Source organism: Cricetulus griseus, unplaced genomic scaffold (genome assembly GCF_003668045.3).
Source record: "Cricetulus griseus strain 17A/GY unplaced genomic scaffold, alternate assembly CriGri-PICRH-1.0 unplaced_scaffold_2, whole genome shotgun sequence".
NCBI classification, from domain to species: Eukaryota; Metazoa; Chordata; class Mammalia; order Rodentia; family Cricetidae; genus Cricetulus; species Cricetulus griseus.
The window spans coordinates 9931081-9941687 of record NW_023276919.1 but is presented as its reverse complement, the minus strand read 5'-3'; the positions used below and the strand labels follow the sequence as shown (position 1 = coordinate 9941687).

Sequence of the window (10607 nt, the reverse complement as noted above, 5' to 3'; positions counted from 1 at the left end):
ATAGGCGGGGCCACATCAGAGGCCACGCCCACAATAGGCATAGCGGGTTTGCAAGGTGAGAAATATGAGATGATTGACAGCGGGCCGGCCTGGGCGGGGTCTTTCGTGAGGGCGGGGCCTGGGTTGGGTCAACGGGGCGGGGTCAGCTGACGTGGGTGGGGCCAGAGCGGGAGCCACGCCCAGGATCCAGGAATCTGAGCCTGCTGTAAGGGTGGTGAGCACTGAGTGCACTTGACAGCACGCGTCAAGGAGCACGGGGCACTGAGCACTGAGTGAGGAGCACTGAGGAGCACTGACACTGAGTGAGTGAGGAGCACTGAGTAGACTGAGCACTGAGCTGAGCACTGAGCACTGAGCACTGAGCACTGAGCACTGAGGAGGAGCACTGAGCACTGAGTGAGAGATGGGAGAGGGTGAGGAGCACGGAGACTGAGCACGATGAGCACTGAGCACTGAGCACTGAGCACTGAGTGCACTGAGCACGAGGAGCTGAGCACTGAGCACTGAGCATGAGCACTGAGTGCACTGAGCACACTGAGCACTGAGCACTGAGCAGGGACCCGAGCACTGAGCACTGAGCACACAGTGAGCACTGAGCACTGAGCACTGAGGAGCACTGAGCACTGAGCACTGAGTGAGGAGCACTGAGCACTGAGCACTGAGTGAGCACTGAGCACTGAGCACTGAGCACTGAGCACTGAGTGAGCACTGAGCACTGAGTGAGCACTGAGCACTGAGTGAGCACTGAGCACTGAGCACTGAGCACTGAGTGAGCACTGAGCACTGAGCACTGAGCACTGAGTGAGCACTGAGCACTGAGCACTGAGCACTGAGCACTGAGCACTGAGCACTGAGCACTGAGCACTGAGCACTGAGCACTGAGTGAGGAGCACTGAGCACTGAGCACTGAGCACTGAGCACTGAGCACTGAGTGAGCACTGAGCACTGAGCACTGAGCACTGAGCACTGAGCACTGAGCACTGAGCACTGAGCACTGAGCACTGAGCACTGAGCACTGAGCACTGAGCACTGAGCACTGAGCACTGAGTGAGGAGCACTGAGCACTGAGCACTGAGCACTGAGCACTGAGCACTGAGGAGCACTGAGCACTGAGCACACTGAGCACTGAGCACTGAGCACTGAGCACTGAGCACTGAGCACTGAGTGAGCACTGAGCACTGAGCACTGAGCACTGAGCACTGAGCACTGAGCACTGAGCACTGAGCACTGAGCACTGAGCACTGAGGAGCACTGAGCACTGAGCACTGAGCACTGAGCACTGAGCACTGAGCAGTGAGCACTGAGCACTGAGCACTGAGTGAGGAGCACTGAGCACTGAGCACTGAGCACTGAGCACTGAGCACTGAGCACTGAGCACTGAGCACTGAGTGAGGAGCACTGAGCACTGAGCACTGAGCACTGAGCACTGAGCACTGAGCACTGAGACTGCACTGAGCACTGAGCACTGAGTGAGGAGCACTGAGCACTGAGCACTGAGCACTGAGCACTGAGGAGCACTGAGCACTGAGCACTGAGCACTGAGCACTGAGCACTGAGCACTGAGTGAGGAGCACTGAGCACTGAGCACTGAGCACTGAGCACTGAGCACTGAGCACTGAGCACTGAGTGAGGAGCACTGAGCACTGAGTGAGCACTGAGCACTGAGCACTGAGCACTGAGCACTGAGCACTGAGCACTGAGTGAGCACTGAGCACTGAGCACTGAGTGAGCACTGAGCACTGAGCACTGAGCACTGAGCACTGAGCACTGAGCACTGAGCACTGAGCACTGAGCACTGAGTGAGGAGCACTGAGCACTGAGCACTGAGCACTGAGCACTGAGCACTGAGCACTGAGCACTGAGCACTGAGCACTGAGCACTGAGCACTGAGCACTGAGCACTGAGGAGCACTGAGCACTGAGCACTGAGCACTGAGTGAGGAGCACTGAGCACTGAGCACTGAGCACTGAGCACTGAGCACTGAGCACTGAGCACTGAGCACTGAGCACTGAGTGAGGAGCACTGAGCACTGAGTGAGCACTGAGCACTGAGCACTGAGCACTGAGCACTGAGTGAGGAGCACTGAGCACTGAGCACTGAGCACTGAGCACTGAGTGAGGAGCACTGAGCACTGAGTGAGCACTGAGCACTGAGCACTGAGTGAGGAGCACTGAGCACTGAGCACTGAGCACTGAGCACTGAGCACTGAGCACTGAGTGAGGAGCACTGAGCACTGAGCACTGAGCACTGAGCACTGAGCACTGAGCACTGAGTGAGGAGCACTGAGCACTGAGCACTGAGCACTGAGTGAGGAGCACTGAGCACTGAGCACTGAGCACTGAGTGAGGAGCACTGAGCACTGAGCACTGAGCACTGAGCACTGAGTGAGCACTGAGCACTGAGCACTGAGCACTGAGCACTGAGCACTGAGTGAGCACTGAGCACTGAGCACTGAGGAGCACTGAGCACTGAGCACTGAGCACTGAGGAGCACTGAGCACTGAGCACTGAGCACTGAGCACTGAGCACTGAGTGAGGAGCACTGAGCACTGAGTGAGGAGCACTGAGCACTGAGCACTGAGCACTGAGCACTGAGTGAGCACTGAGCACTGAGCACTGAGCACTGAGTGAGCACTGAGCACTGAGCACTGAGCACTGAGCACTGAGCACTGAGCACTGAGCACTGAGCACTGAGCACTGAGCACTGAGCACTGAGTGAGGAGCACTGAGCACTGAGCACTGAGCACTGAGCACTGAGCACTGAGTGAGGAGCACTGAGCACTGAGCACTGAGCACTGAGCACTGAGCACTGAGCACTGAGTGAGGAGCACTGAGCACTGAGCACTGAGTGAGGAGCACTGAGCACTGAGTGAGGAGCACTGAGCACTGAGGAGCACTGAGCACTGAGCACTGAGTGAGGAGCACTGAGCACTGAGCACTGAGCACTGAGCACTGAGCACTGAGCACTGAGCACTGAGCACTGAGCACTGAGCACTGAGCACTGAGCACTGAGCACTGAGCACTGAGCACTGAGAGCACTGAGCACTGAGTGAGCACTGAGCACTGAGCACTGAGCACTGAGCACTGAGTGAGCACTGAGCACTGAGCACTGAGCACTGAGCACTGAGTGAGCACTGAGCACTGAGGAGCACTGAGTGAGCACTGAGCACTGAGCACTGAGTGAGCACTGAGCACTGAGGAGCACTGAGCACTGAGCACTGAGTGAGCACTGAGCACTGAGCACTGAGCACTGAGCACTGAGCACTGAGCACTGAGCACTGAGTGAGGAGCACTGAGCACTGAGCACTGAGCACTGAGTGAGGAGCACTGAGCACTGAGTGAGGAGCACTGAGCACTGAGCACTGAGCACTGAGTGAGCACTGAGCACTGAGCACTGAGCACTGAGTGAGCACTGAGCACTGAGCACTGAGGAGCACTGAGCACTGAGTGAGCACTGAGCACTGAGCACTGAGCACTGAGCACTGAGCACTGAGTGAGCACTGAGCACTGAGTGAGGAGCACTGAGCACTGAGCACTGAGCACTGAGCACTGAGCACTGAGCACTGAGCACTGAGTGAGGAGCACTGAGCACTGAGCACTGAGTGAGGAGCACTGAGCACTGAGTGAGGAGCACTGAGTGAGCACTGAGCACTGAGCACTGAGTGAGGAGCACTGAGCACTGAGGAGCACTGAGCACTGAGCACTGAGTGAGGAGCACTGAGCACTGAGCACTGAGTGAGGAGCACTGAGCACTGAGCACTGAGCACTGAGAACTGAGCACTGAGTGAGGAGCACTGAGCACTGAGCACTGAGCACTGAGTGAGGAGCACTGAGCACTGAGTGAGGAGCACTGAGCACTGAGCACTGAGCACTGAGTGAGGAGCACTGAGCACTGAGCACTGAGCACTGAGTGAGGAGCACTGAGCACTGAGCACTGAGGAGCACTGAGCACTGAGTGAGGAGCACTGAGCACTGAGGAGCACTGAGCACTGAGCACTGAGTGAGGAGCACTGAGCACTGAGCACTGAGTGAGGAGCACTGAGCACTGAGCACTGAGCACACTGAGCACTGAGTGAGGAGCACTGAGCACTGAGCACTGAGCACTGAGCACTGAGCACTGAGCACTGAGTGAGGAGCACTGAGCACTGAGCACTGAGCACTGAGTGAGGAGCACTGAGCACTGAGCACTGAGCACTGAGTGAGGAGCACTGAGCACTGAGCACTGATTGAGGAGCACTGAGCACTGAGTGAGGAGCACTGAGCACTGAGTGAGGAGCACTGAGCACTGAGTGAGGAGCACTGAGCGAGGAGCACTGAGTGAGGAGCACTGAGCACTGAGCGAGGAGCACTGAGCACTGAGCACTGAGCACTGAGCACTGAGCACTGAGCACTGAGCACTGAGCCCTGATTGACAGCCCGGGACCGGGTAGTGTTGGGTTAATTTCTGCCCTGATTGACAGCGCAGTCATCTCTGTTTTACAGGAAGTCCCGCCCCTCCTCTTCCGCCTGTGTTCACAGCCGCGCGTTACTTTTCTCATGATTGACAGCCGCGCTCCGCATTGCGGACAGGAAGTCCCGCCTCTGCACTTCCTGCCGCCGTTTTGGGGTTTGCTCTGCGCGTTATTTTTCGCCCGGTTTGACACTGAAGTCCTCTAGCCCGGGGAGGAAGTCCCGCCTCCTCACCTCCCGTCGCCATTTTCAAATAACTCTGTGCGTTAATTTTTGCCCAGATTGACACCCGGTTCCCGGTGAAGGACAGGAAGTCCCGCCTCTCCGCATCCCGTCGCCGTTCCTGACGCACTGTGCGCGTTATTTTCTCTCCTAAGGGCAGCGGGGTCGTCCTGAGGGACCGGAAGTGCCGGGCGCGCGCTTCCGCGGTCATCACGGTCACAGGGAGCGCGTTATTTTCCGTCTCTGCTGACACCGGGCTCGCGGGTGAGGGAACGGAAGTCCCTCCCCATCCCTTCCGCTCGCCATGTTGCGTGTACTTTGTGCGTTATTTTCCGCACGGACTGACACATTCGGCTCCCCGGTGACGGACAGGACGTCCCGCCCAGACCCTTCCTGTTGCTGTTTTCTTTATCGTGTCTGCGTCAATTTCACACTGATTGACACCCAGATTCCCCGTGCGGGACAGGAAGTCCCGTCCCCTCTGAGTTACGGGCGCCATGTTGTTTGTAGTCCACGGGTTTGTTTTCGCTGGGTTTGACAGCCCCGCAGCGAGGTAGCCGACAGGAAGTGCCGCCCTCTCCCTTCCGGTCGCCATGTTGTTTGTAGTCCATGAGTGAGTTTCGCCCTGTGTGACTGCCCGGCACAGCCTTGTTTTTCTCCCAGACTGACAGCGCCGTTTCCCCCGTGACGGACAGGAAGTTCCTCGTTCGCCATTTTGTTTGTAGTCCGCGCGTTATTTCTCGGGCACTCTGACAGCCCCGCTCGCCCCGTGACGAACCGGAAGTACCGTCCCCGCCTTCCGGTCGGCCGTCTCCGGGGCGCGTAGGCGGAAGGGGCGGGTCACCGGCGGCCAGGGACGTCTCGAGGGCCCCGCCCCGACCGGAAGCCCCGCCCCACCGGCCCCGGCGCAGCCGCGGAAGCCCCGAGCCCGGCGCGCGCTGCGGTCCGCGGGGGGTCCGGGCCGGGCGGGGGTCGCGGAGGGCGTGGCCGGCGGCGCGGGGGCGGGGGCCGGGCGGGCGCGGGGGGCGGGGCGGTCCCCGGGGCGTGGCCATGCAGGCGCTGGTGTCGCCGGTGACGAAGGCGGTGCTGGTGGCGCTGTTCATCTTCGCGATCCTGCTGATCCTGTACGTGATCCTGTGGTACATCTGCCGCGACGTGGACTGCGACCACGGCCTCTGACGTCAGCGCGTCACCCACCGCGTCATCACCCGTGTCGTCATCACCAGCGAGTGACGTCATCATCACCGTCAATATATATATATACGCACACAGACCATCCGCCCGCTGTACGTGATCCTGGGGTTCATCTGCCGCGACGTGGACTGCGACCACGGCCTGTGACGTCAGCGCGTCACCCACCGCGTCATCACCCGTGTCGTCATCACCAGCGAGTGACGTCATCGCCACCGTCAATATATATATATACGCACACACAGACCATCCGCCCCTGTACGTGATCCTGGGGTTCATCTGCCGCGACGTGGACTGCGACCACGGCCTCTGACGTCGGCGCGTCACCCACCGCGTCATCACCCGCGTCATCACCAGCGAGTGACGTCATCGCCACCATCAATATATATATACGCACACACAGACCATCCGCCCGCTGTACGTGATCCTGGGGTTCATCTGCCGCGACGTGGACTGCGACCACGGCCTCTGACGTCAGCGCGTCACCCACCGCGTCATCACCCGTGTCGTCATCATCCGTGAGTGACGTCATCATCACCGTCAATATACATACACACACACAGACCATCCGCCCGCTGTACGTGATCCTGGGGTTCATCTGCCGCGACGTGGACTGCGACCACGGCCTGTGACGTCAGCGCGTCACCCACCGCGTCATCACCCGCGTCGTCATCACCAGCGAGTGACGTCATCGCCACCGTCAATATATATATATACGCACACAGACCATCCGCCCGCTGTACGTGATCCTGGGGTTCATCTGCCGCGACGTGGACTGCGACCACGGCCTGTGACGTCAGCGCGTACGGGTGACGTCATCATCAGCGTCTTCATCATCCGTGAGTGACGTCATCGCCACCGTCAATATATATATACACACACAGACCATCCGCCCGCTGATCCTGTATGTGATCCTGTGGTTCATCTGCCGCGACGTGGACTGCGACCACGGGCCGCAACGTCAGTGCGTGACGTTGACGTCATCACCAGTGTCGTCATCGTGTCGTCATCACATCATCACCGTATATATGCACACATAGATCATCTTAATGCTGTACGTGATCCTGTGCTTCATCTGCCACGACGTGGAGTGCGACCACAGGCTGTGACGTCAGCGCGTCATTGCGTTATCCATTGCGTCATCTTCCGTGAGTGACGTCATCATCTATATTATATATTATATATATATATATATATATATATATATATATGCACACATAGATCATCCGCCCGCTGTACGTGACCCTGTGGTTCATCGGCCTCTGACGTCAGGACGTCATCCATCGCGTCATCCGTCAGTGAGTGACGTCATCATCAAAACATCACCGTATATGTACACACATAGATCATCCGCCCCCTGGTCCTGTACGTGATCCTGTTATACATTTGCCGCGACGTCGACTGTGACCACCGGCTGTGAGGTCAGCGCGCGAGGGTGACGTCATTATCCGTGTCGTCATCATCAGTGAGTGACGTCGTCATACATAAATATGCATAGATACAGATCATCCGCCTGCTGTATGTGACCCTGTGGTTCATCTGACTCAACGTCGACTGTGAGACGTCGACTGCGACCCCGGCCTCTGACGTCATGACGTCAGCCACCGCGTCATCCTCAGTGAGTGACGTCATCCGTCAGTGACGTCATCGTCACATCAATATAGATATAGATCATCCGCCCACTGACCCTGTGGTTCATCTACTGTGACCTGCACTGCTCTGTCGTCATGACGTAACACGCTACGTCATCTCACGTCATCATCAGACTCAGATCTACCGCGACCTGTCATTTGACGTCAGTGGGACACGGCTGCCGCATCCCAGTGACGTCATCAGTAACGTCGCTCATCTGCTGTGACGCTGACTGACACCGCAACCTGTGACACCATCACGGACGAGGGCAGCGAGGGCGTCTGTGACGTCAGAGAGTGACAGTCCAGGTCGGTGTCCCGCAGAGAGTGTGACGTCAGACAACAGTCCCGCCCCGCCGTGGGGTCTCCGACACACACGTGGGAGGTCAGAGTGACCCCAGGGTGACGTCAGCGCAGAGCGACCACCGAGTGACCCCAGAGTGACTTCAGCACAGAGTGATCCCAGAGTGACGTCAGCACAGAGTGACCCCAGAGTGACGTCAGGGAAGAGCGACCCCATAGTGACCCCAGAGTGACGTCAGCGATACCCCGTACCGACCGGGAGCCCAGGACCTGACGTGCAGGTGAGTGACCAGGTGACGCAGGCAGAGTTATGCAAATGAGTTTGGGTGACCTCAACGTGACCCCTGACGTCACCCTCGAGGCCACCCGGACCCCTCCCTGGAGGCGACCCCCTGACCTCAGCTCCTACGTCAGCAGCGCGGGCAGCTGGTTCCTGCGGAGCCATCATAATTCATGCAAATTCATGCAAATTTATGCAGATTTATGAAAATTAACGCTGACGAGGGTGATCTGAGCTGCGGAGAGGATGAACGCAAATCTGCGCGGCTCCCGCTCGCTCCTCACTGAGCGCAGTGACCTCACGTGACCTCATGTGACCTCACGTGACCCCTCGAAGGGCAGCAGCGTTCTGCTAATTAAGAACTCATTATGCTCATTCATGCTGATTCCCATTAACTGGATGACGTCATTGGGGTGGGAACAGTGCCCAGCGTGACCTTGCGGCGACCCCCGGGTGACAACTGTGACGTCACCATCCTCCTCCTCCACCCCCGCCAGGTGACATCATCGCGACCCTGAGATGGCAGCGGGAGACCCCGTGTGACCCCCGTGTGACATCACCGAGACCCCAGCGACGTCAGCACTAATCCCGGAGCCCAGGTGAGGGTGACGCATGTGCTAATTTTTGCGAATGGGCGCCGTGACCCCTCTGACCTTGTGACGTCACAGGGCACTGCGGATCCACATTTGCGTAATATGCTGACGCATTTGCATATCCGTTACCCCAGCGGCCGGGGTGGCTTCCGGTCTCTTTTGCATGTCATTTGCATGGCTCCTCCCCCAGTGTCCACCAGGCATCCGGGTCATTTGCATACGATTTAAATGCTGTCATTTTAACCCCCAGGGGAACACGGGAGCCGCCTCATTTGCATGTCCCCGCCCCCGTTTCCAAGCCCGCTGACGCCACGCCCCCCACAGGGCCGCCATGCATCCCCCAGGCCGCCACCGGCCCACCCCCGCCGGGTTCCCGCCCCGACCGACAGGAGCCCCGCCCCTGATGTTCACGGGCGGCCCCGCCCTCCACGCCGCGAATCATCCTGCCAAGCCATGAGAGGGCGGGGCACCCAGGCCGGACCCGCCGAAGTCACGGGCCACGCCCACCCGCCACGCCCAGCCATGTCTTCCTCTCTCTGCCCATCACGTGCCTGGACCCTGTGACGTCACCCGAGACCTCCCGTGACCCCTCGTGACTCAACGTGACCCCAACGTGACCCCGAGCCCTGCGTTTCCACCCTGTGACGTCATAGTCCGTCCATCAGTCCCCGAGCTCCATGTTCTACTCAGTGCAGAGTCATCAGGCCACGCCCCGTGACGTCACATCCGCTGTGTCTGGGGGAGGGGGCGGGGACATCGATGCCAACAAAGAAATAAATAAATAAAAATGGTATTTTTGACGTCGCGCGTGTGACAGTCACGTGATTGGGCCCAGGGGGAGTGGCGGGGCAATCAGGGGCAACGCCCACATGTGTCAATTATTCGTGATGGCCACGCCTTCAGCAATGGAAAAGTCAACCCTGTCCATGCCCATGATGATTGTCCATCAAGAGGGACACGCCCACCCCAGCGACCTGTAAGTGACCTTTCCTGATGAATGAGAGGGCGGGGTCTGTGATGATGACTGTGAGGGCGGGGTCTGTGATGGTGACAGTGAGGGCGGGGTCTGTGATGGTGACTGTGTGAGGGCGGGGTCTGTGATGGTGACTGAGGGCGGGGTCTGTGATGACTGTGAAGGTGAGGGCGGGGTCTGTGATGACTGTGTGAGGGCGGGGTCTGTGATGGTGACTGTGAGGGCGGGGTCTGTGATGGTGACTGTGTGAGGGCGGGGTCTGTGATGGTGACTGTGAGGGCGGGGTCTGTGATGGTGACTGTGTGAGGGCGGGGTCTGTGATGGTGACTGTGAGGGCGGGGTCTGTGATGGTGACTGTGTGAGGGCGGGGTCTGTGATGGTGACTGTGAGGGCGGGGTCTGTGATGGTGACTGTGTGAGGGCGGGGTCTGTGATGGTGACTGTGAGGGCGGGGTCTGTGATGGTGACTGTGAGGGCGGGGTCTGTGATGGTGACTGTGAGGGCGGGGTCTGTGATGGTGACTGTGAGGGCGGGGTCTGTGATGGTGACTGTGAGGGCGGGGTCTGTGATGGTGACTGTGAGGGCGGGGTCTGTGATGGTGACTGTGAGGGCGGGGTCTGTGATGGTGACTGTGTGAGGGCGGGGTCTGTGATGGTGACTGTGAGGGCGGGGTCTGTGATGGTGACTGTGAGGGCGGGGTCTGTGATGGTGACTGTGAGGGCGGGGTCTGTGATGGTGACTGTGAGGGCGGGGTCTGTGATGGTGACTGTGAGGGCGGGGTCTGTGATGGTGACTGTGAGGGCGGGGTCTGTGATGGTGACTGTGAGGGCGGGGTCTGTGATGGTGACTGTGAGGGCGGGGTCTGTGATGGTGACTGTGAGGGCGGGGTCTGTGATGACTGTGAGGGCGGGGTCTGTGATGGTGACTGTGAGGGCGGGGTCTGTGATGGTGACTGTGAGGGCGGGGT

The 10607-nt window shown here is 59.0% G+C and overlaps 1 long non-coding RNA gene across 1 annotated transcript; it reads left to right on the top strand.

Annotated features, from left to right (window-relative positions):
- Positions 1-5678: 5678 nt before the first annotated feature.
- On the top strand, positions 5679-9468 carry LOC107977549. Its single transcript, XR_004772636.1, has 2 exons — positions 5679-8674; positions 8993-9468. It is a non-coding gene; the product is annotated as an uncharacterized LOC107977549 (long non-coding RNA).
- The last annotated feature ends 1139 nt before the right edge of the window (positions 9469-10607 follow it).